A 25,987-nucleotide genomic window follows, 5' to 3' on the forward strand; every position below is an offset into this window, starting at 1 on the left:
TAAACCATACCCCTCAGCACCTTGTCCACCCGTCCCTTAAACACCTCCAGGGAAGGTGACTCACCCACCTCCCTGGGCAGCCTATTCCAGTGCCCAAAGACCAATGCCAATGACCAGTGCCAATAATCTACTGCTTACAAATTAGAAAGTCTTGGCCGATGTGACCCTAGATGTTATCCTAGGACATAATGGTCATAGATCATAAGTTCCTAGACTTGAAGATCCTAAGGCACGTGAGAGAGACAAATAGCAAAGTAAAACCCACGGCCTTCAGTAAAGATTTTAACTTGCTCGGAGAACTGCTAGAAGGGATTTCATGGGAATCTGCCTTGGTGGGCAAAGGAACTTAAGAGTGCCAGAAATACTGAAAAAGGGTCTTGTCAAAACACAGAAGTGGTCCATCACCCTAAGCAAGAAACCAGAACAGCAAGAAACCAATCTGTTCAAATAGTGAGCTCAAATACAAGAAAATCAGTGTAAAAGAGATTATAAAGGGGACATACTCCAAAAGCAGAAGACAGAAATACTATTCTCATGTGTAAGGGTTAGGTTATAGAATTAGTGGCTTATTGTGACAGACACAAAAGGGCATAGCAGAACAATGACAGGTGGAGGAACCCAAATAATGTGATCATAGAAAATGAAGAAAACTGTCATGGTTCCTCCCAGGACTGTCATAGGCTAATCAGTCCCCATGGGTCAGGAGTGACACCTTCTCGAGTCGGTGAAAAACTCTAGAACACTGTACAGAGTGCACAGGATTACTGACTCCAGAGGTACAAGCCTTATGATAGGATTATAGAATCATAGAATCTCTCAAGTTGGAAGGGACCCATAAGAATCATCAATTTCAAATCCTTGTTCCCCACAGGCCTGTCTAAAACTAAATCATGCCACTAAGAGCATTTTTGAGATACAGGACACAGATGAAGAGCATCCTGAGCATGTAGAAGACTTTTTATATTTTTTTTATGTACAGAATGCCTGGAGAAGTGGTAGAATACTCCTCTCAAAAAGTTTAAGACTTGGCTTGATGGAGTCATGAATAGCCTCATCATAATGCCTGTTTTGAACAGAAGGCTAAGTTAACTGATCTTCAGAAGTCCATTTCAAACCTGACTTTTTCATGATTCTGTGATTTATGTGCTTCTGTCAAAGCAACAACTTAAATAATGGATAGTGAGATAAGCCATCCAATTTTTCCTTCTCACATCTCTACATATGGAATTAACAGCACCCCACAAACATTCTGTATCATGCACTATCAATCTAACACTGAAATGTTTTGTTTCCCTCCTCATTCTATAAAACATCAACTCCAGAAATCATGAAATTTTAAGGCAAAATTCTTTTTTTAGCTTATAAAAAGTCTCGAGTCCTTCCTTGTTGAAGAATCTTATCAATGTGCCTCATTGTGATCATCACTATAAGTCACTAGCAGGAATGAAACCAAGGGTATGTAGATTTGAGTGTGTAATAATTTTTATTAAAATTTCTTCTCTTAAAATGTAACAGCATAGAATCATAGAATCACTAGGTTGGAAAGGACCCACTGGATCATCGAGTCCAACCATTCCTAACAATCCCTAAATCATGCCCCTCAGCACCTCATCCACCCATCCCTTAAACACCTCCAAGGAAGGTGACTCAACCATATCCCTGGGCAGCCTGTTCCAGTGCCCAATCACCCTTTCTGTGAAAGATTCTTTCCTGATGTCCAGCCTGAACCTCCCCTGGCAGAGCTTCAGGCCATTCCCACTTGGAGAAGAGGACAGCTTCCTCCTCTCCACAACTTCCTTTCAGGTAGCTGTAGAGAGCAATAAGGTCTCCCCTCAGCCTCCTCTTCTCCAGACTAAACAACCCCAGCTCTCTCAGCCGCTCCTCGTAAGACTTGTTCTCCAGCCCCCTCACCAGCTTCGTTGCTCTTCTCTGGACACACTCCAGAGACTCAACATCCTTCTTGTGGTGAGGGGTCCAGAACTGAACACAGTATTCAAGGTGCAGTCTCACCAGTGCCGAGTACAGAGGGAGAATAACCTCCCTGGACCTGCTGGTCACGCTGTTTCTGATACAAGACAAGATGCCATTGGCCTTCTTGGCCACCTGGGCACACTGCTGGCTCATGTTCAGTTGGCTGTCAACCAACACCCCCAGGTCCTTCTCCTCTAGGCAGCTTTCTAGCCAGATTTCTCCTAGCCCGTAGCACTGCACAGGGTTATTGTGCCCCAAGTGCAGGACCTGGCACATGGCCTTGTTAAACCTCATGCCACTGGTCTCATCCCAGTGGTCCAGCCTGTTCAGATCCCTTTGCAGAGCCTCCCTACCCTCCAGCAGATCCACGCTTCCACCCAGCTTAGTGTCATCCGCAAACTTGCTAAGGATGCACGCGGTGCCTTCATCCAGATCATTGATAAAGACATTGAACAGGGCTGGACCCAGTACCGAGCCCTGGGGAACCCCACTATTAACTGGCCTCCAGCTGGAGTTAAGCCCATTTAGCACCACTATCTGGGCCTGGCCATCCAACCAGTTTTCAACGCAGGAGAGTGTGCGCCTGTCCAGGCCAGAGGCTGACAGCTTCTGAAGCAGGCTTTAGTGAAGTCTAAGAAGACTACATCCACAGCCTTTCCCCCATCCAGTACTCAAGTCACTGTCATAGAAGGCGATCAGGTTAATTTGGCAAGATCTGCCTTTCATGAACCCATGTTGACTGGGCCTGATCACCCGGTTCTCTTGCATGTGCTTCATGATAGCACCCAAGATCACCTGTTCCATGACTTTCCCCGGCACTGAGGTCAGACTGACAGGTCTGTAGTTCCCTGGATCCTCCCTGCAACCCTTCTTGTACATGAGCCAGCCAACATGTACAACATGTACAATATCAGCCAGCCTCCAGTCCAGTGGAACTTCCCCAGTCAGCCAGGACTGCTGGAAGATGATGGAAAGGGGTTTGGAAAGGACATCCACCAGTACCTTTAATACTCTTGGGTGGATCCCATCTGGCCCCATAGACTTGTGCGTGTCTAGCTGAACAAGCAAGTCTCTAACCACCTCCTCTTGGATCATGGGAGCCTCATTCTGCTCCTCTAACTCTTCGGCTTTTACACAGAGGGAACAACTTTCCTTACTATTAAAGATTGAGGCAAAGAAGGCATTAAGTACCTCAGCCTTGTCCTCATCCCTTGCCACTGTTGTTCCTTCTGCATCCAATAGGAACTAAATATTCTCCCTAGTCCTCCTTTTCTTGTTAATGTATTTGTAGACAGATTTTTTATTATCTTTCACAGACTTAGCCAATTTGATTTCTAGTTGGGCCTTAGCCCTCTTGATTTTTTCCCTGCATGATCTCACTTCCTCCCTGTAGTCCACCCAAGACGCCTGCCTCTTCTTCCAAAGCTCGTAGACAATCCTCTTCTTTCAGGTGTCTCTCAAGATCTCCTACTCAATCAAGCTGGTTTTCACCCCCGCCGGCTTCTTTTCCGGAACATGGGGATGGCTTGCTCCTGAGCTGCTAGGATTTCATTTTTGAAGAGTGCCACTCTCATGGGCTCCCTTGCCCTTAAGGACTGTCTCCCACAAGACTTTGCCAACCAGACTTCTGAACAGCCCAAAGTCTGCCCTCTGTAAGTTTAATGTGACTGTTTTGCTAATCTCCTTCTTCATCTCACCTACAACTGAAAACCCTATCATCTCATGATCGCTTTGTCCCAGGCATCCTCCAACCATCACATCCCCCACGAGGCCTTCTCTGGTCACAAACAGCAGGTCCAGGAGGGCACCCTCCCTTGTCGGCTCACTCACCAGTTGTGTGAGGAAGTTGTCTTCCATACACTCCAGGAACCTCCTAGACTGCTTCCTTTCTGCTGTATTGTACTTCCAGCAGATATCTGGAATATTGAAGTGTCCCACAAGGACAAGAGGTAGCAATCTAGAGATTACCCCCAGCTGTTTATAGAAGAGCTCATCAGCTGCTTCTTCTTGGCTGGGTGGTCTGTAATAGACTCGCATCACAATATCTGCCTCCTTGGGGGCTCCTCTGATTTTAACCCATAGGCGCTCAGTCCCTCCCTCACTGTATTTGAGCTCAAGGGTATCAAAGCACTCTCTAACATAGAGGGCTACCCCGCCTCCTCTCCTACCCTTCCTGTCCCACTTGAAGAGTTTATACCCCTCCGTGGCTGCACTCCAGTTATACGAGTCATCCCACCATGTTTCCATGATGGCAACGACATAGTTGTCACCTTGCCCTACAACAGCTTCCAACTCCTCTTTCTTATTGCCCATGCTGCGTGATGCCAGTTTCGTCTTTACTGTCCCCAGGTGTAGTCGCCCCCACTTGCTCTGTGGTGGTGTACTGGCAGTCCTCTCCAGCACACCATCTCTCAGTCACTGGAGTCCCACTTCCAGGCTCACTCCCAACTAGCCTGGTCTCATCCCCCTCCCCCTTCACATCTAGTTTAAAGCTCTATTTAAGAGCCTAGCTAGATTTTATTAAGGACTTTTTTCCCCCTAGGAGACAAGTGCGTCCCATCCCTAGTAACAACACCTGGGGGGGTGTGGGTCACCCCATGATCAAAGAACCCAAAGCCTTTCTCCTCGCACCTGGCTCGGAGCCAGGCATTAATCAACTGTTTCTCTTTGACCTCCTGCTCCTCATTCCTTAGTGTTGGAATGGAACTAAACACTACTTGTGCCCCAGAGCCCTCCAACGTTCTCCCTAGAATCCTAAAGTCTCTATTGATGGCTTTCAGTGCTGTAAGTCATCATTGCCTATTTGAAATACCAGCAGGGGGTAATAATCTGACCAAGGAAGGAAGTTTTCTAGTTACATCCTTCACTGATGCACCCAGTAAGCAGCAGACCTCCCTGTGGAGCGGGTCCAGTCTGCAGATGGGTCCCTCTTTTCCTTTTAGAAGGCAATCCCCTAAGACAATCACTCTCCTCTTCTTATTTACTGAAGATGTTTTTAGGGTCATCTGAGGATGGTGCAGCCTAGGGAATGTTTCTCAGCTGTGGGAGCCATCTTCTTCATCTTTGGAGATGGGTTCCGCCTGCAGCTCTTCATATTTGTTCCTGAGGGGGATCTGGGGGTTTGTTGTCTGGGTGGGGGGAGCAGGTTTCCTGTGCCAGGCAGGAATTTGTTGCCATTCCCCATGTCTTGTAGCTCAGTCTTGCAGTTTGCAGGTGGGTGTTGCTCAGCCGCACCAGCTCCAGCAGCCTGCTGAGTTTGTGAGAGGGCACTACTCCAGCGACCTGTCTCCCTCTCACATTCCCTGATGGTCCTTAGTCTATTTACCTCCTCCCTCAGCTCTGCCACCATGCGAAGGAGTTCCCCCACGCGAGCAGAGCTTCCACAAGCGGAGCCAGTGCCAGAGGCGTGAGCTGGTGTGGGAGGGGGGCAGTGCCTACAGCCCAGGGTCTGGGGAGCTGCATGGACCCACTGAGGCTCTGTCTGGGTGGCAACACCTATCCTGCTTGCTGCAGCACCCGGAGCGGTTTTGATCTTCTGCCGGGTAGCCACCATGGTCCACGGTCCCTTCAAGCCGGCCTCCAGCCTCTCTCTTCGCCCTCCCTGCTCGCTCGAACTGCCGCTCAAACTGCCCCGTTACACTAACGTGCCCCGCTCCGCGTCGCTGTGCTCCCAAGGGACCGTTTAACTCTCCGCAGTAGCCGCCGGAACTGCTCCCTCCCGTCAGGCACTGCGCGGGATCGTCCGCTGCAGCCGAGCGCCGGTGGTTCCGCACCTGCCTTTGCTTTCCTGTGCTTTTCCCGTCTCAGGGAAGTGCCCCACCGCCTCAGATGGCCACCCTACCGCAGTACTCACCGTCCTGCCGCTGGATGCCGCCGAAAAAGCATCTTCAATTCTTGCCTCTAGAAGTCTGGTTCCTCTATCAGACAGTTTCTACCTAAAGATATTTTATTATGTTCACTGAGCAGCACATCATGCTTGAACTTTATTAGAATATGCATTGCTTTTTCTATTTCATTTTTCTCTAAAATAGTTGTTCCAGTCCAGAGTATACAGTGTTAACCACTTACTTTAGAGGGTTTTAATTTTTTTTTAAATTTTGTTTTTCAAAGATAGTTCACGATCCAAAAGACACGTTTCAGATTTCAAGTAAACTGTTTTTTTACTACGCTTGTGGGTACCAATGTGTTTCATCCTTATCTACAACATCAGTTTCATAGCAACTAATGTAACTCAGAGGGCAAATAGTATAGGAATCCTAAGAACAAATTAAAATGAGGAACGAAACTAAAGGCATAAATGAAATAAACAGTACTATGAGGTACGGTAAAGGTTTTATTGTCTCTTGTGGATATGTTAATGTTACTATGGGAACTTCAGCTTTTGCATTTGATGTGATTCAGATCTAACAAGTGCTGACTGAAAAATGAGAACAACAAAAAAAAGAAATTGTGACTATTCTTTCATTAAAAAGGAAAAATTAATTTCCATTTTACGTCATCCAAGAGTTTATATGAAAAAGAATGTGGACAAACTAGAGAAAGAATGAGAAATTCTGTTTTTCTATGTCATGTGGGATTCATTGTCAAAGAAAGAAAATCATAGGCTTTAAGTGGACCTCATTTTAATAGTTAAAAGATTTAAAATCATCCAGTAGGTGTATTTTTAACAAAGATAAAATAACCATATAAAAGAATGTTTGTAGATTCCTCACTTAAAGCTAGAAGGTATTTGTCTATTTTTGGAAATAAAAATAATGAAGAGTGTAGTTCCACCTTGACTATAACTATATTTTAGGTTTTAGTTCTATGATTAGAACTCTTATGAGCTTTCTCTTAGCTTAAATAGAAGTCAGAGCAAAATATGGAATGCTGCCTTGCAGAAGCAACACATATCAGGATATTATTTGTTTATATTCTAATAACTCAGATTTTCTCCAGCGTAACTCCTAGATATTTTGGTTTTGTATAGACCCAGTTGTATTTACAACACTACGCATTATATCTGAGAATCCTTGAAGATGGGATCTAAGTTTCATGTCACTCAAGGGGCACTTAATGTGCCTCTCGGTAACAACTCTTCCTACCCTTATTCCCCTTATGGACAGCCCTTTCTTCCCAGTCTGTGCAGTGACAGGAAACTAATATCGCTGCCTACCATGGACAGACTTGTCACTGATTCTGGTAAGATTGGCAGAGTGACCACTGTAGCTGTTAGAGGAAAATGGTACCTACTCAACAGCAGATATGTAATGCATCTGCACAACATCACAATAGAAGCTTGGTGTGCTGATTGAGGTAAGGTGAGGAAGTTTGTTGCTGGAACAGCTTTTCTGAAAGAAAGATAAGATGGAAAATTCTGAGGGGCACCAGAAAGACAGGACTGTGTTGATATCTAAATGAGATTGATGAGATTTTATTTGAGAAACAGTGGATTTGCCTGTGGAAAGGTAGACAGAAAAACTATTAAAAATCTCAGACCTGCTTCTTCCAATTCTGCGCTTGAGTTCTAACTTACATTACCAAATCTCACATTTCACTACTCATATCTTTACTTTAGTATTTACTACTCCTCATCTCTTCCTTTTCCGAACAAAATGAACAGTGGAAGCACAGAAATGTGTATGTGAAGACAGAACATCAGACTGACCATATTTTTGTGATGAAATGTATGCAATGCTGACATCCAGGAGAATATTCTTTTAATTTAACCAAAAAGCTTTATCTAGTGTTTACTTCCAGTATGTTGTGAGATATTGCAAAAATGATGAAGAAACACAGTAGAGGCAAACTGACAAAACACTTCAGCAAATTAATACTTTCATTTTCCCTAGTACTTCCCAGCTAGATGGAGATCTCAACATTTTTGAAATCTACAAAATAGAATCTGTCCATAGCAGTATCAAGCAATTAAATTGTACTTTATTACTTATAGAGTGGTTTCTTAGTAATTCTTATGCAACTCCCTCCTTGAAAATTACTTGTTTTGAAACTGACTTCTCTAACGGTACTGCCAGTGCCATCAGCTGTAGCTAGATCAGAAGGTAAAACACACTAACTTCAGTGTTTCTTGTTGTTCTTTCTCAAAACGACAAATTTTTCTTCTCACTGAGAATTCACAGCTCAGATCCCCTTATATTTTATCTAGTATCTGACCCTTGATGGAATAGTTTTCCGCACCACTGGATGGACACACATCCTGTAATGAATTGACTGTGATTCTGAGCTTAGTTAAACCCTGGAAACCTCCCAAAGCTTTAGTAAGCCATTGCTGCTGCAGAGTAGCATACTGTACTTACTGCCAGAAAGAGAGACAATCTTCTGACTGATTTGAAAATCCATGAGAGAAAAATTCAAAAACCTGTCACATCTGCGCATTTTCTTCCTTAATTACTCATGTACGGTTTAACATCTACATGAATCTTCCAGTGCCTCAGTGAGCAGAGTTAAATTGTTTAATTCTCTCGTTTTTAAGTAGCACACTTGAGATTTTTGTGAAACTAGTTCCTCCTGCAGTTTATGTGAGACTTCTTATCTTAGCAAACTAAATACATTCTTGGAATACTTCCTTCTTTCATATCATAAAATTGCTGCCTGTGTGATTGTCCCTTTGTGTGAAACTGAATTCACATTTGCTGCTGTAGGAATTTTGCTGATAAGGTGGTGACTGTGCTTAAAAATTTTCTGTCTATATTTATGCTATACAATTGCTTTTTCATATTTATTGAAGTTTAGTATTATGAACTCAAGTCAGTAGAGAAGCACCTTTTCCTGTCAGAAAGACTGGACTGGGGCATGTTTCTCAGACTCCAACAACTTATCACTTTCAGACCTCACAGACAATGCTAAGGACTTTCTTATGAATAGGCAACTGTGAAGTAGAAATGGAATATTTCCTCGAGGAGTGTCTAGCAGGAGACATTAGTAGTTGAAACATGACTTTTGGGAAGGTTGTGTATATCAAAATGGAGAATGTCAATCTTGTGTCACAAACATACTCCAAAATTGAATACTATATTTCATAAGAGTACAGCTATGGGTTTACATTAAGTTCTTTAATTCATGCCAAACCCAAAAGAATGTTTTAAATCAAATTTGTTCATTGAGATTCATTCAGTATTGCATCTTCATTTATTTTTTTTTCTTTCAGGCAATAGATGATGTTTCTATTTTTCTTTGTCAAGCTTATTTCAGTCCATACATAAACCTTACACAGCAATGCTGTGCAGTACATACACAGCATCTGCTGCTACCAGTCTTTTTCAAGCTTTGGAAAAGTTTGATTTTCTTGATTGAATAGGTAAGAAAGCAAAGAATGACCTCTAGAAAGCACTCAGTGCCAGTACTGCTGATTAGACTTAGACATTGTGACTGTGGCCCAAACAGCAATTTTAAAAATCGCGCTCTTCCTCAAGATATGAAGATGATTCTAATGGAAAATATTAGTCATACTTTACATAAAATATTTAGATTTGAATAGGGCTAAGTGGATCATTATTGTATACACCAGGCATTTAAACTAACTGTATGCAGACAAACCAAAAGGAAGGTTGTGGCAACTTCAATATAAATATAGTTAGTGGTGAGGAGAGAGGAAGAGGCAGGACTGATCTTTTACAAACTATAAGGAAAGCTAGGAAAAAAAATATGGGGAGAAAAAACAAACAGGAACCCATCGAAAAAATTGACTATGCTAATGAAATATTAGCAAGCTAAAAGAACAAAAATGCACCTCAAATATATTGTCTTGGTTTTAAAGTAAAGAAAATGGCAAATAGGCACTTCTTGGATGTGTAGATAGCCATGTAGTTTCATCTTGACCCTTCATTCATCTAACGTGCAGAACTGAAAATAAATTATGCAAATGAGCGGTAGTCTGCTATTACATAAAGATAGTATCTTCTGGTGTTGCTTTTGCTGAAGGTTTTAGACTAAAAGTTTCTGTAGGAATAATGTATGTGCAAGTAATCTGATCATTTCAGAGTTCATGTCAAAAAGTTGTCATATAAATAGCATTTTCAGTGCACACTTTCTTTGAAACCTTTTAGCTATTGCAGTCTAAAAATGAGCTAATACTCAAAAAATGGCATGTGCACATTTCATAGTTGGGATGAACATTTTACGTTTATTGACTTACCAACTGCAAATTAACTGTAGATCCATTTCTTATTTTCATAATTATGGAATGAGCTCTGATGTTAGTCTCAATTGTTCTAGTTAAGAAGCAGCAATACAGTCTGAAGAAATGGTAACAATATTCAGAAGGCGATTAATGCCAGTGAAGTTCACTGTTTGGTGAACAGTGGAGTTTTGTACTGTTTGGTGATCTACTAAATGACTTCCAAGTATAAAACATTAAGAACAAATAATAAAATTGGCCAGATTTTAAGCTACTGGCTTTTAAATAAAAAAAATAAGCATGACTTATGAAACAAATAGTTTAATCCTTGCAAAATATTTTCATCCTTTTATTTACCCTGGCAAAGCAAATAATCCAAAAGATAATCAATTTAGAATTAGTGACATAATGTCATTAAGTAGTAGGTTATAACTCAAGTCCTTCTCTTCATTATGCCAATACAGCCTTCATTTTTTTGATGGCATTAAAATGGTGAAGATGAAGGCATAAAAGGAATTGAAGGTGAATGGTGAAGTGGTGAAGTAATAGAACATCTACTCACTGACATCTACCATAATATCGGGTCCTAGCTACTGTAGAGCACTTTTTTTAGTTACTGAGTATGGTCATCCCTTTCAGAGATTTTACAAAAACCATATACTAAAGCCATAGTTACTGTATGATTTTACAGAATGACTGTCTGTAAATTCATTGATATTATAGAAATCTTGGACAGATAAGTTCTATAGGTAGGACAAATCTGGTTAAGAGTGCACATATTTAATATCTATGCATGTATGTCACTCTATGTTCTCTTCATTGTAAATGGAAAGTTTATGTCTGAAATTTTCACAGCAAAAATATTTGTCTAGCAACGACTCAGAGAAAATGGAAAAAAAAAATTATTTCTCTGTATTGGCTGCAGAGGAAGTCAAAGGTGTTTAGCTTACATATAAAATCACTTTAGATGTCTAAAGAAGGATGACATCCCACTTTTAACTGCCTTCAAGATGCATGAATCGAGATCTGACTCTGGCTATGTATGTGCACATCATATTTTTGTTATGCAGCAATTTGTGACATTTCATAGTTCAAAATGCTCCCATGGCTTACACTAGAAATTTTGGTTTAAATTAGTTTTAAAGCCTTCTACTAAAATTTTCCATGTGAGCTATTTATTATAATCTCTCATGACATTTTCTTGCTTTTTCAAAACCAAATGTCATGACTATATACATTTTAGGTAGAGTGAGGAATTTTGGTCAGATTTTGTCTTTCAGTTATCTTGATGAACAGACTTAAATATGGTAATAATCCAGACTCTTATTATTTTTATTTCAGAATCTGCAAATTACTATGGGCACTTGCATTTCTCTAGTTAAAAGTTAGCTCCACTGAGGACAGGGACAGAGAAAAGTGTGACAATTAAAAGAGAAAGTGCCACACATTTTTAATTTTCTACTTAGTAGAGTACTGCTTAAAGTCTATTAAATTTTCTTTACTACAAAACAGTAAAAACCCTAAACCATGGAAACTTTAAAAAAAAGAAATCCATGGAGACTTTCTTCTACACATAAAGCACGGATCAGAATAGACTTTGCGGTCACTGTACATATTTAACATGGTTTATCTACTGGAATTTTCGTTAAAGGCAAGAAGTCATTTACCACATTAATATTCAGTGCTGCTCTATCACATGGCAGATGTTTATATGTATGCTTCATTAAATTGTGAACAAAGTGATAAATGCAATTGCCTTTCATGATGTGGAAAAGCTTGCTATGCAGAAATCTGAACACATAGTGTTTCCCAAAATTTTACAGGGACAGTCTGCTTCATAGGAGGTAATATTTGTTAACCTAATTTCCCTACATTCCATCACTGTTCTACACACAGCCACATCTATTTCACTAAATTCAACCTAGGTTCCTATTATTTTCTGTTGAGAATTAATTCACTTGAAAAATAAATGTCTAGGCCTTAAAATTATTCTTACGTTTTTGCTTACTCAAAAGTGAAAAAGCTTTGTTTTGTACTATGTTTTCCCTTCATTACATCAGGTTAATATTTTTCTTTGTAAGTGTTGAGAAGTAACTACAATTAATCTCACTGTAAAGCAGATTTATAAAACAAGTCAGATGAATGCTTATAGACCTAAAGTGTATTTTATTCCCTTCAACTTAAAAGGATTCAGAATGACTATGTATGAAATAGATGTATGAATGTGTGTAGATGTAGATATGGATTTTCCGCTGGTTTTACGTCTTATTCAATTACTAGATGTGTTGATGAAGGAAGCAAGGGAAAAAAAAGAAAATACAAAAATATGAATATATAATCTAGAAAGCCTACCATCCAACCTCTTTCATCTGAGACAAAGAATGAGCTCAAAGACACTATTGAAATCAGTGTCTAGTTATACTCTGAGAACACACAGAAGATGGAAGTAAAGATTTATACCCTCACAGGTAAGAGTTATTTTTAAAATAAATGCTTCAACCTATAACATTTAATCAAAATGGAAACTCCCTTGAAAGGCAAGACTTAGGTACTAATCTGCCAAATCAACACAGCATGAACGGTACTTCAAGTACAACTATGCCACTTATTTTCCTGCAGAATCTCAAAAACACTCACAAAGCCATCTCTGCAGGGAACTATACTTCATTTTTCTATGAGCTGACAAGGTATATCCAGACAAGATACTCTGTTATAAGTAATCTGGGAAAATGATGAATGTATGAATACAAAAGGAGTAACATGCTGATTCGTGCATGCTCAGCTAAGCTGTAAAACCACGTACTATATGAACAATGCCTACTATGTGAACAATATTTGACTTATACATGAGGCTCAATGCGTTTCTGAATTAGAGTGGAGTACAAATATGCATTTTGTAAGATTGATCGGTACATTTCTACAGTACGAAGGGTCTTGAATTCTTGAACAATATTTCCTTCTGGTAAAATTACAACTACTGAAGATAGTAATTAGGGCAAAGGTCTACAACATGAGGCAGAACACTAAATAAAGAAATTAATTTCAGTTCCAAAGACAAAATGAAGTTAAAATACGTACACAGATCTCAGAGACAGAAAATGCTTTTGGGTTTTTATAGCATGAATGACCCTAAGGGAATACAGATACTTTCAGAAATGCTCAACTTTCTGAGCTTCTTTGGAGAAAACTTGAAGTTGCTAGCTACTGACCACTGCAGCAAATGTGATCATTACCTATAATTAGTTTCAATTTCTATATTATTCTATTCCTCTTATCAAGGAAAATATATAGAGGAGGGTGTAAATGTTCTTTCCAAACAAAACTGGAAAAGGGTAGTGCAGATCCCTGACATAGGACAGCAAATCATGGCAGATATTTTTAAGGAAGTGTCAATATTTTTCCATAGCACATATTTAACAGGTTTGATTTTACAGTGGAGATGAAAATAAACAAATAAATGGGGTTATAGAAGTGGTTCAGGCAACAGAAAAATGAATTTTCTGTCTAGAGGAGTGATAGCAAAGACAAAAAAATTAAACAGTTTCATTAGAGCTAGATTTCAAAGCTATCATTGACAATAGGATGCAAATGAGCTGCAGCTTAATGGTGTGGTGTTCTGGGCTCTCTACTTAGTCATAGAAGAATCCTTTTCTCAGTATTCTGTGTGAGTGTTCAATCATTCTTTCTTGGAGAACATACTGACAGAAGATAAAACGAGAGTTCTTCACCACTTACCTCTGCATCCACAGAACTACAGAATCATAGAATGGTTTGGGTTGGAAGGGCCCTTAAAAATCATTTAGTTCCAATCCCCTTGTCAGGGAAATGACACCTTCCACTCAAACGGGTTGCTTAAAACCCCATTCAGCCTTCCCCATCCAAGGATGGGGCAAACACTTCCAGGGATATGATCCAGAATCCACAAAATGTGTTTTAACAATTTACATGTCTGGTTAAATATTTGGCCACTTTTTCATATTATGAATGATGGTTTTGATTAAGGATTGTAAAAACGCTATTGTCAGTATCAGGAAATTGAATTCCAAATTGCTTGCAATGTGATGTCCTGGATTCTTTTAAAAACCCAAACTGTATTATTATAATGTGTGTAAAGCAACAGCTTTTTACAGTGGGAAAGATTCTAATTTTCATCTGAATATTTTCACACTTTGTAACTCCACTGATTTCAATATTAATCTGGTGTGAATTGGAGAAAAACTACATTTTGTGCTTTAGAACATTGTGTCACTTTGAGTAAGTCTACTTATATGAATAACAGTAGAAAAAATGCAAAATGCCAGAATCACAGAGTAAAATTAGAGAAATTTTTAATTCTAGATGAGTGGCATTTGAAAATCTAAAAAAAAATAAGAGGAAAGTAAGGACCTTTGAAAAAGACAGAGTCGGTATTGTGCTGGAAATTTGACATGATATTAAGTGATGTGACTGCAATTGGTCATAGATTGGATCCACTATCTGGTGGCAAAATTTTCATGCTATGCTTCTTTTACTAACCACTGTCTCCTGATACTGCTTTAAAAGCATGAAGTTGTGAGTGTAGCAGAAGTGATTCGTTCGGTTCCACCTGAAGCTGTCATTTTATTGAATGACAGCAGTTATGCTACAGTTTACAGTTACAGAATCACAGAGTCATAGAATAGTTTAGGTTGGAAAAGACCTATAAAATGATCAAGTCCAACCGTAAACCTAACACTACCGAGTTCACTACTAAACAGTGTCCCTAAGCAACACATATATATGCCTTTTAAATACCTCAGAGATGGTGACGCAATCACTTTCCTGGGCAGGCAGGTTCCAATGCTTGACAACTCTTTCACTGGAGTAATATTTCTTCATATCCAATCTGAACCTCCCTGACACAGCCTGAAGCCGTTTCCTCTTGTCCTGTTACCTGTTGCTTGGGAGAAGAGACCTACATCTGCCTCACTACAACCTCCTTTCAGGCAGTTGTAAAGAGCTGTAACTTCCCTCGTCAGTCTCCTTTTCCCTAACCTAAAGAACTCCAGTCCACTGATCCACGCCTCATAAGACTTGTGCTCCAGACACTTTACCGTCTCTGTCACCCTTCTGTGGAAACAGTCCAGCAGCTCAATGTCTTGCTTGTAGTGAGGGGCCCAAAGCTGAACACAGTATTCGAGGTGTGGCCTTACCGGTCCCAAATGCAGAGGGACACGCACTTTCTTGTCCTGCTGGTCACATAACTTCTGATAGAACCCAGGATGCTGTTGGCCTTTTTGGCTACTTGGACCCACTGCTGGTTGATATGCAGCCAGCTGTCAGCCAGCATCCCCAGGTTCTTTTCCTCCAGACAGCATTGTTGCAGCTCAAGTACAGGACTTGGCAGTTAGACTTGTTGGACTCCCGTGTAGTTGGCCTTGGCCTGTTGATGCAACATTTCCACATCCTTTTATAGACCCTTCCTTCCCTCATGCTGATCAATACTCCTGCTCAGCTTTGTGTCATTTACAAACTCACTTAGGCTGCAGTTAGATTATAATAAGTGAAATTATAGTACCTTCATAATACCATTGTAGCAATGGTATAGTAATTCAACTCACAGTTCTACCTCAGATCAGTGTTTACATTGGACTGATCCTGATCAAATAAGCAGAAATGTTAAACAACTCCTTGAATTCTATCAAGCACCAGACCTTCAAGGATGATTCAAAATCATTAATATGGTTAGACTCTAAGCCTTTAGAAATTTAAGGCAGATCCATCCTGAATGCAAAAACGGCAGGGTTTAAAATAGTGGTGTCACTTTTTTAATGCAGCTGTATTTATTGGATATGTGAAGTTAAAGTACTCTAACACCTACTTCTTAAACTGTAGAATTGGATTGAACAGGTTGAACTAGTCATAATTCTGAAATATCTTAAAATGTTTTGTAATAGAAACCGTTGTAATGAGTGCTGCCACATTTAGATAGAAATTCAATGCAAAATTAATATGTAGGCTGATGCAAATATTTCTTGACAATGGGTCCTATTAATATTCCTTATAATGAAGAATTCATTCTACAGATGTTTCATCTTTGTTATTGTGAGGGAGCAGACAGCAGTGACATAAATTATCAGTTAACAAAGTTGTCCATTAACAGTTGAACAAGCTCTTGGTTGAAAATTTTTAGCAAAATAATTCATCATTCTCCAACTCTGTCTGGGGAGTTGATTTACATATCATTGCTTGTTTGTAGCTTAAGGAATACACGACGTATTCTAAAGAAACTTTAAAGAAAGACTTATGTGGCAAAATCAGTAATATGGGTTTATGCAGTATTGTTCCCATATTACGTCACTAGATTTTTAAAAAAAATTTGTATTAATATAAATCTTCTCAAGAAACATTTAGGTGTGATTTTGAGTAATTCTTTTAGCTTGTAAAATTGAAAGAACTTTTTCGCATGAGGTATCTTGGTCTCTAACATAGTAAATGACCTGTAATTTTTATATTTGACATGTGTCAGACTCTAGTAATTTGTTTAAAATATGAGTTTGGAAGCTAAATCTTAAACATATGTTACTCATAAATAATGAAAAAGATTGAAAATTGTTTTAAAGAATGCATCCTTTAGTATGACACGTTATCATCTGTATTCACAATATTAACATCTACTTCATAGAGCTTTTGCATAAATCAGTGCATGGCTTAAAAATGATGTCTTACTTGCAGTGACAGATGCATAACAAAGTTGAATATGTGGGAGGTGGCAAGTTAAATTAACTGGTTTTAGTTCTGTGTAGATATGTCAGATAGATTCAGACCATATATTTAAACACAGGGTATTAAACAGTGATAAGCAAGAATCACATAACCGAGTGTCAATTGCTCTTTTCTTTGCCTAATGTTTACGTAAGTTTTGATACAGTTCCCTATTGTTCTAAGCATCTAGGATGATTCCTCCCCTTCTAGCTGAAAAAAAGGTTATCTGACACTCCACAAATACACTGCATAATGGTAGCTTCCAGGAGAAGAATAATACAATAAAATTTTAAGTATATTTGCTATAAACAGCATTGTTGCTATGATCAATAGTCTTTCTATCACTAATATCTTTAATGAAGTCAGATACTTTTGGCTCTGTGGTGTGATTAAGGCTTCAGGAATTAGTTCCTTTCAGTCTTTTGCACTTTGTAGTTCACGCCTGTACTAGAGTAGTAGCAGGCAAAGGGCTTGGCTGCTGACAGGATTCTGGCCTGAAGTGGTGCATATTAACTGAACATAGAAAACTGCAGGAAAGGACACGAGTGATTACTGAAAAGGGCATGTGTGTGACAGATAGCAAGTACAAACTTACAAGTAGTTTAATGAACAACTGTTGGATCTCACAGTTGATTCATGGCAAAGTATGTGTGAAGCAAATGAACCTCACAAATAATTGCTGAGGAGTTCAGGGGAGCACTGGAGGAGCAGTCTTGCAAGGCTAGCTGTGTTTACGTGAACTGTCAGTAAAACCTTTTTAGACTGAGATACCCTAAGCAACAACATTAGAAACAGCAAATTTGGATGTGGCTGTAGCAAAACTGGTACAAATGCGGAAAAATCTTAGGGGCATTCTGTTTATTGGGGAGGATATTAGGGTAGACAAAGGGGATATGAGCAGAGCAAAATGGAAGAGGGGTAGTAAAGTAACCAGGGCTGAATGGGGGCACCTGCTGGGTAACTCTGTGCTTGATCAACATACTTGAAGCAGAACTTTAAATCACACAGTTGTTCTGACCATACCGTAAGAGTCAAATCTCCCTCTGTGTTCAGAAGGACTGATATGGAGGTGCACGTTGCTTGCATTCTCTGGTGAGGTAACATGCAGCAGACAGAGCAAGCACTCTGCTATTTTTACACTGGCACTGGCATCTGTTCCTGGCTTAATGGCATTGACATGAGGTACAGAGGCTCACAGATATCAGACAGAGGTAAAACAGGGGCAACCAGTCAGAAGCTTTTATGATCAGTATCACTGATTGTAGTTGGGGACTTACTCTCTTTGTAACTATGGACTTACGAAGCTTTCACATCCAGGGACATTTTATAGTACTCAGTTTCCATATCACAGAAGTTGTTGGAAGAAAAATAATAGCATTTAAATGATACAGGAAATAATCAACTGAAATCAGAAAGAAGAGGCTTCTTTTACTGAGTTTTAACAGATGTGGCTCCTCAAATAGGAGAGTCTTGGGAGTACATAGAATTTGAAGACTTCCTTGAATCAACACATATCTAAGGTCAGTCAAGAGCAGAAATATCTTTTGTGCACAGCTTATTACAGGTCGAGGTGTTAACATCCATTGGATATAGTCTAGTTCTGCAGTTGTAAGAAAAAATATATTTTGAAGTCATATATGGAGAAATACGGTGTTAAGGTCTCTAAATCAGAAGCAGATAACTATTGTATAGGAAAGCAGGAAGTTCAGTTAAAGTTACAGCAGATTATATAAATCACTTAATTAGTTTCTTCACTAGTTTTCTTATCCTGATATATCTCAACATTTTCTCGTATTAAAGGTCACAGAACTCTTGAAACCTTTCCAATTCTTGTGAGTTTTACTCTGCGTATTAATGTGATCCTTTGCTATCTATATTTTTGTAGTATTCACAATTTACCCTTTGATGATTTAGTGGAAGAATGAGACAGTGGAAGGTAGACACATCAGCTGCATAAGCTTATTCTTAAGGCATTCATTAATAAATACCTTCTCATCATTGTAAGCATAAGTTATACTTATGGAAATAAGTTATACTTATTGGAAAATAATTTCCATAGTTATATGGAAATAAGTTATACTTATTGGAAAAAAAGCTGTCCGCACTTTGTCTATGGTAGCAATGTTTTGTCAGAGTAGGTACATATAGTTAGGCTGGTGCATCAGCAGTTGATGTTCATGCCCCACATCTACACCATATGTTGTTCACAGGGCCATTTCAGAATCGTTTTAGACTAGTGCTCTGGCCTGAATTTTTCCTCTGTGAATACTGAGGGAAAAAGCTGTTCAGTTCATTTTCCACTGGGCACTGGACCGATCTTGGTGAATACCTAGAGTGGAGTTTATGGCTTGGTTTTCTCCAAATGGAGTGTAGTTCATACATGTAAAATGTACTCTGTAAGCTGGAGTGATAAATTGTAACTGAGGATAGGACAATTCATCTCAAAACCACACTACTGCTCCAAACAAAAATTATACAGACCCACAGATCATAGAATAAAAGATATTACATTCTAACATGCTTTTTCTTGTTAACTATGATCCCTCAAGAAAATGTCAAAAGTATAATATAATCATAGATGTGAAAAGTATTGTCAACATTTATGAACACTTCATCAATAAATTTATCTCAAGTTTCTAGGTTGTGTTTTGGAGTGGGGTTTTTTGTTTGGTTTGTTTTTTTCCCCTAACTTTTTCCAAGATTACATATAGTACATTTTAATCTTATTTGTACAACATTGCCTCAATTCAGAGGTAAAGTATGTGAATTTTCTTACAAACTGTTTTGCATAATTAGAGAAAAGTGATTAATTTTAGGCTAGGAAATGGCCATATACTACTGAGCAAAAGAGACAAACAACTTCCTCTAGGTCTCCACCTCTAGAAATCCAGTTATATAATATAACTATAGCAAGAAATATAGTAAATTTATGATTAAAGTGTTTAATATTAAACATGATACTGGCAAGCAGTTAGTGTTTCTTCTGTGCTCCTGTCGTTCTCTTTGAACAGTTTGTTAATTTTTAAATTAATCCCATTACTTACATTTGTATTATATGCTAATTCAGTAATTGCTTTATAAATGCTCCGTAGTATTTTTCTCATGAACACATCAAGCATATAAACTATGGGTTAAATCTTATGTCACTAGTTTAAATATGCAGTAATTCCCTTTATTAAAATGACATTAAAATTAGATTATAGTTGAAAGCTCACAAAAATTCGTTTTCCTCTTCCTGGATTAAAAACATGAAGAGCACTTGGTAAATGCCTCCAGGCTTATGACTGATAGTTCCTCCATACCATTGTACAAGTGACCTAACAAAGAGATTGGAGTCATGTTTCTTCTATAGTCTTTCTAATCAAGTGATCTTAAATGGTTGACTCTATAATTGGAGGGTTTCATTAGAGAATGTGAAAAGTGTTTCCTGCTGTAATACCTTGGCTTTTCTGTAGCCATGTGATTCAGGGGTACTTTGTGGGAATATACATGGGCTAATGTGGACCTTGATTCACTTTGTCTGTGCACAAATTCCAAGTTCTTAAACTATGAGAGCTTTGCATTTACATCAACAAAAGTGATTTCTGTTCTTCCAGGACATAATATGGCATGAGTTCTTTGAACTGATTGCTGTTCGTTTTGAAAAGTAACCTCTGAATGGTAAGGTTTATTGAACATATACCAGATATAAAGCAAGTTGATCATAGTTGATTTGCATTAATTTGTTATCAATTTGTGCCTAAGTCTTTCTAATTTTAAATTAAAAAAATAAAAACAGAATAAATAGATAAATAATGTCTCATAGCCTTTAGAAAAGAAGTGCACATTCATAAATTTATTTATATAAGAATGAGCTTTATTTCTGAAGTGAGGTCCTCAATCCCTGAGTAAGCACTCCATGGCCATACTTAAGCCTTAGGAATAGTATTTAAAATTTTGAGTCAAAGTTGACCTAAAATTGCATATGAAGTGAGACTGATAAACACCATGAGAATCATCTGATATGACTTGCTAAGTGCCCAACACCTATGACTAATAAGTTTGCTCAAGTTGAGTATTTTCAATTTGTCTGTCAAATACACTGATATGCATAATTTTATGTCCGGAAAAAGGAAGGTATAGCATGCGGTAACCAAACGAAATATTAGAATAAAGATGTTAACAATAAAGCTTTTTAGAGAGAACATAAGGGATAATGACCACTGTTTGGAGATGCTGCCTACAAAACTGACAATGTCTTTTGCAAGCTAAGACTACCCCCAAACCTGTTGTAAACGAAAAATTATTAATTTTTCCACAAGCGAGCCACAACTTTTAAAATAGGCATATCTGCTGGAAAATTAGACCTTTAAAGGCATATCTTGATATCCCTTTAAATCTATGACCTTTGGAACCACTTGCAGAGTGCATATGTCTTCACAATTAATACATATCAGCCCATAACACCTTTCAGACACTGAACATGCTGTCTTTTGTAGGCTGATTCTGTTCTGCAGTGTTTGCATTGGGGGGTTCTAAATGTCTGGATGCCATGAGGTGTCTTAAATGTCAAAAGTTTAGAAGTGCAATGAGCTAAGTCATTGGACTCTTTCTTTTGTCGATGAGCACTCTTTTAAAATTCAGTCTCATTAAATGCACATATTTTTATGTTAATTGTTCATGGTACTGATAGGAAGTAGAAGTCATGTTCACACTACAGAACACATTCCAGAATATGTGCCATATCTGAGGAAACCCTTTAAACTGTGCACAGTGCACAAAATGAAGGAAATCTGGTGGACCTTACATTGCTTTCCACTTTGAAACCTAACCTCTTTATTGAGTAATGTGTGTAGGGTAGCATCTGTGGTTGATTTGGGTAGCTTTACTGCAAACTAGAAATGAAAGCTTAAAATCTTTCCTTCCAGTCAGAGGGAAAAATAAAGTATTCCTTGTTCTCTGCTATAGTCCGTACTCAGAAAATGGTCTACAGGCGAAACTTAAATAGAAGATCTAGGGGGATGAATCACGAAGAAATAAAAGACTTATACATCACATCTCTGTATACAAAGGGAGTCATGTTCCAGAGGTGGCTTAAAGGACAACTAATACAGACTGAAATTTATATAATAACTAGATGGAGTTTTTGAATGGAACATGGCCATCTATATGAAGAGGCTTGAGACCACAGGCTTCTATCTCTCGCATTTCATAAAATGTGATAGAATGACATGCCTGTAACATGAGGAAAATGCATTTTTTTTCTTCTCTCAAAAAGAAGCTTGACATGAGAATCTTGACATGAGCCCACAATATGCACTTGCAGCCCAAAAGGCTAACTGTATCCTGGGCTGCATCAAAAGAAGTGTAGCCAGCAGGTTGAGGGAGGTGATTCTGCACCTCTATTCCTCTCTTGTGAGACCTCATCTGGAGTATTGTGTGCAGTTCTGGAATCCTGAACATAAGAAGGATGTGGAACTGTTGGAACACATCCAGAAGAGTGCTACAAAGATGATCAGAGGGCCGAAGCTCTTCTGCTATGAGGACCATCTAAGAAAGTTGAGGTTGTTGAGCCTGGAGAAGAGAAAGCTCCAAGGAGACAAGTGACATTCCAGTACCTGAAGGGGGCTACAAGAAGGCTGGGGAGGGACTTTTTTACAAAGTCATGTATAGATATGACTGGGGGGAATGGCTATAAATTGGAGAGGAAAAGGTTTGAACTAGACATCAGGAGGAAATTCTTCACAATGAGGCTGGTGAGGCACTGGAACAGGTTGCCCAGGGAAGTTATGACTGCCCATCCCTGGAAGTGTTCAAGGCCAGGTTGGATGGGGCCTTGAGCAGGCTGATGTAGTGGGAGGTTCCCTGCCCATGGCAGGGGCATTGGAACTAGGTGATCTTTAAGGTTCCTTCTAACTCAAACCATTCTCTTATAAAAAGAGCTTTCAAAACTAGCTCCTCTGGTGAAAAAAGTGAGTGTGGGAAGTCCAGCATTAAACATTTTCAGTCCAGTATCAACCTATGCCAGGGATGAGCTTTGTATGGTAACATTTTTGAATGAATTTTAAATATATTTTACTTTTGACTGTGTATATTTTACTTTCACTTTTTTTAAAAAGCTGTCACTGGCAACTTTGAGAACTCTTGAGAAATATGGCAAAGACCCAACCTTACAAGCAATATGCTTTTACTATAAACAACAGACATCAAAACACTTTTCTATGGATTTTGTGGGTGCAGTTGCACTTTCTAAAATAACCTACTGAATAAGATACATTGAAATAGGAGCCAGACAAATATTGTATCTATTCTAAATTCTGATTGGCCTTATGATAACCTTACCAGATTAAAAAACTAGAAAATAAAGATTGAGGTCCAATGTTTTAATTCAAGTGAGAATTTGAGACAAAATATTATTCTTTTAAGGTTTTTTTCACATTTTTGCAATACTTTCTGTTACACTCAGCTTGTTAATTTCTTATATTCTCTATGTTTTTGTTTGGGGTGTGGATAAGGGTCGGGGTGGCAAAACACTGACAGGGGTAAGTTTTCAGTGTTTAACTTTCTGAGAAAGAAGGATAAAACACCTGGAAAAAACACAGAAGTTGCTAGTGTCAAGGGCTGTGTTCTAAACTGCAGATGAACTATTCCTTTCATTTTGTCTTAAACACTGGTTTTGAGCCATATTTGTGACACAAAGTGGTTGAAACTGGCTCGAAAGGGCAAAATCAAGATCACTGATTTTTGCAACTGCTAAAACATTCTTTGTGAAAGTGCGCAAAAAGAGGTCGTATATCAGTCTCTGCAATTGTAGGAGGGGCTAGGGGTGCCCACCACTCCAGAGGTGAACTGTGCATGTCCATCAGGAAACCAGTGTGTGACAGCTTATATAATGAAGCTCCTCCTAAAGGAATGTCCAGTGGGTGCAAATGGGCATGATCAGCTGTCATCAACTGCATAAAGGGGGAAATCTACCTATTTTGAATGAACATTCCCATATCCTCAAGGTTTTTTGGCATCATATTTCATCATGGAGTCCCTTTGAAAGGTGAAGCTATTTTTCCCACTAGTTCCCAGTTTCCTCTTTTTAATCTGCCTCTCTTCTTTTTTCCTCAATCCTTCTCTCTCCCACTTCCATTTCTGGAGAGGCACTTTATTGCTGTATATATTTTATATATGTCTATATCTTTGCCTTCATCATTAATTGATAGTTACTTTACTCTAACAAGCAAGCAAATATTTGCAAATTTCCCTAGAATTAATAAAATAGTTGAAATTAACCATATAGTGTTGCTTTCACCTCAATTCACTTCCCAGAACCCCGTTTTAATGAACCATGTCCTGCTTTCACTTACAGGGTTGTGGGGGGAGGATTGGGACATGACATCTAGTAATGAAGTAGCAATACAGACTTAAAACTTTTCAAAATCCAAAAGATATTGAGACTGAAATGGTAAAGATATATTCTTTTTAACAAGTTATTAGTGAGTTTCCTATTTCTTGCTCACATAGCAAACATATCCAGAGGAAAAAAATGTGTGTGCACTGCAGCCATCTCCACTGCCTCAAAGGTTCCCTTTTCTAAGCCAAGCTGCTTATTTTTGTTTTGTTCAAGAGAGACCTATTTTACATAGATCCAAAAATTAATAATAGTACAACTGAGAAACATTCATTTGATTATAGTTACCCACACTGTAGTGGTTGTAACAAGAACTGAATGCTTACAGGTTTTAGTTCAAACTGATAGCCCTTTGATTATACTATTATACTGAACAAGAGAAATAACAAATCTAGCAATTTCATAGAGATTATTATTGTTAATAATAATTAGTTTTACAAAACCTTCTCAATCTAAGTTGGAGTGGTGAGAAATACTGAAGACATTTTCAGAGGTAAACAGTTTTAGAACACAAATTTATGAAAAGACAAACTTTTACACAGAGAAAACTCATAATTTCTATGTTAGAGAGATGATATTGGAAAAGTTGGAAAATAAATTTCTTCCTCACATTTTCTTTCTGTATTTTTTCTTGATGGAACTCTAGTTTTGTTTCCTATTCCAGCAGCTTATCATTTCTGCATAGTGTCTTCTAAGTCCCTAGGAAAGCATTTCTCTCTCTACTCCTTCTTAGCATCGGCTATAAATCTACACTCTGCTACAAGTAGTTCCCTTATCATCTCAAGGATCTCCTATTTTTTCTCTACATGGTAAGAATATTTTCTTTTGGTCATAGCAAATTTAAACAAATAACCTTAAAAAATAAAAATTATATGCAAGGTAAAACTTAATGCTACATGAGCTAAAGGAGAGGGTGAGTTTGAAAATCCTGCTATCTTTTCAGCAACATGCTCAAATATAGGACAGTATTTTCACAAGTGCCAAAATAAAAGCAATGAACAGTATGAATGCATTTTTTTCTTTAAACAGTCAAAAGATCTCAGCTGGTCCCACAATGCTGTTTTGGAAAGTGGCTTTTAAACCTCTGTTCTATCTCAGAGGTAAAAAGGAGTGAGGAAGTTCTGCTTTTTAATACAGAGCAAAAGATAACCATGGTTCAAACATGTGATTTAATGTGTTTTTGACAGCTCATTGCCTCCTTATTCTGAGTCATCTCCCTTGTGTCCCTCTACCATCAGCATGAGAAGTAAAGAAGTATCTATCTAAAAGAAAAATTGATTAAATAAGTTGAAATGCGGTCACACTATGTAATGAGTTCCCTTTGAAACACAATGAGGCAATGGTCCCTCCCACACCTGCCTTTCTACCTTTCTCTCCTTTGGCAAACTTTGCAAAAAATATGCAGAATGCTGCTTTTGTTTACAGAGAAATTTGTAAAACTTTGTTAATTTGTGATTTTTTTGTTAGCAAAAATAGCTGATAGTTTTCTCTTGAGTTACAATTTCTTCCCCCCCCAACTCAAATTATTTCCTCATCCATTGAGCTATGTCCAGAGGCTTCTTTTATAATTTTCTTTTATTATTCCTGCATGACCCTAAGTTGCATTTTAATGTTTATACAGTATATGAAAAACATGTGCCTCAGCCTCCCAGAGCTGAAGTGCAGACCACAATATGAAGCAAAGATCAGTGAAGAAGGACAAAGAACATACTGATGCAGTAAGCTAATTTTTGTGGAATTAATCTCTTTGGTATAAGAACTGCCTAGATACTTGATTATGGTACTGATGTACAAATATT

The sequence above is a fragment of the Cuculus canorus genome, chromosome 1 (assembly GCF_017976375.1).
Source record: "Cuculus canorus isolate bCucCan1 chromosome 1, bCucCan1.pri, whole genome shotgun sequence".
In the NCBI taxonomy this organism is placed as follows: domain Eukaryota; kingdom Metazoa; phylum Chordata; class Aves; order Cuculiformes; family Cuculidae; genus Cuculus; species Cuculus canorus.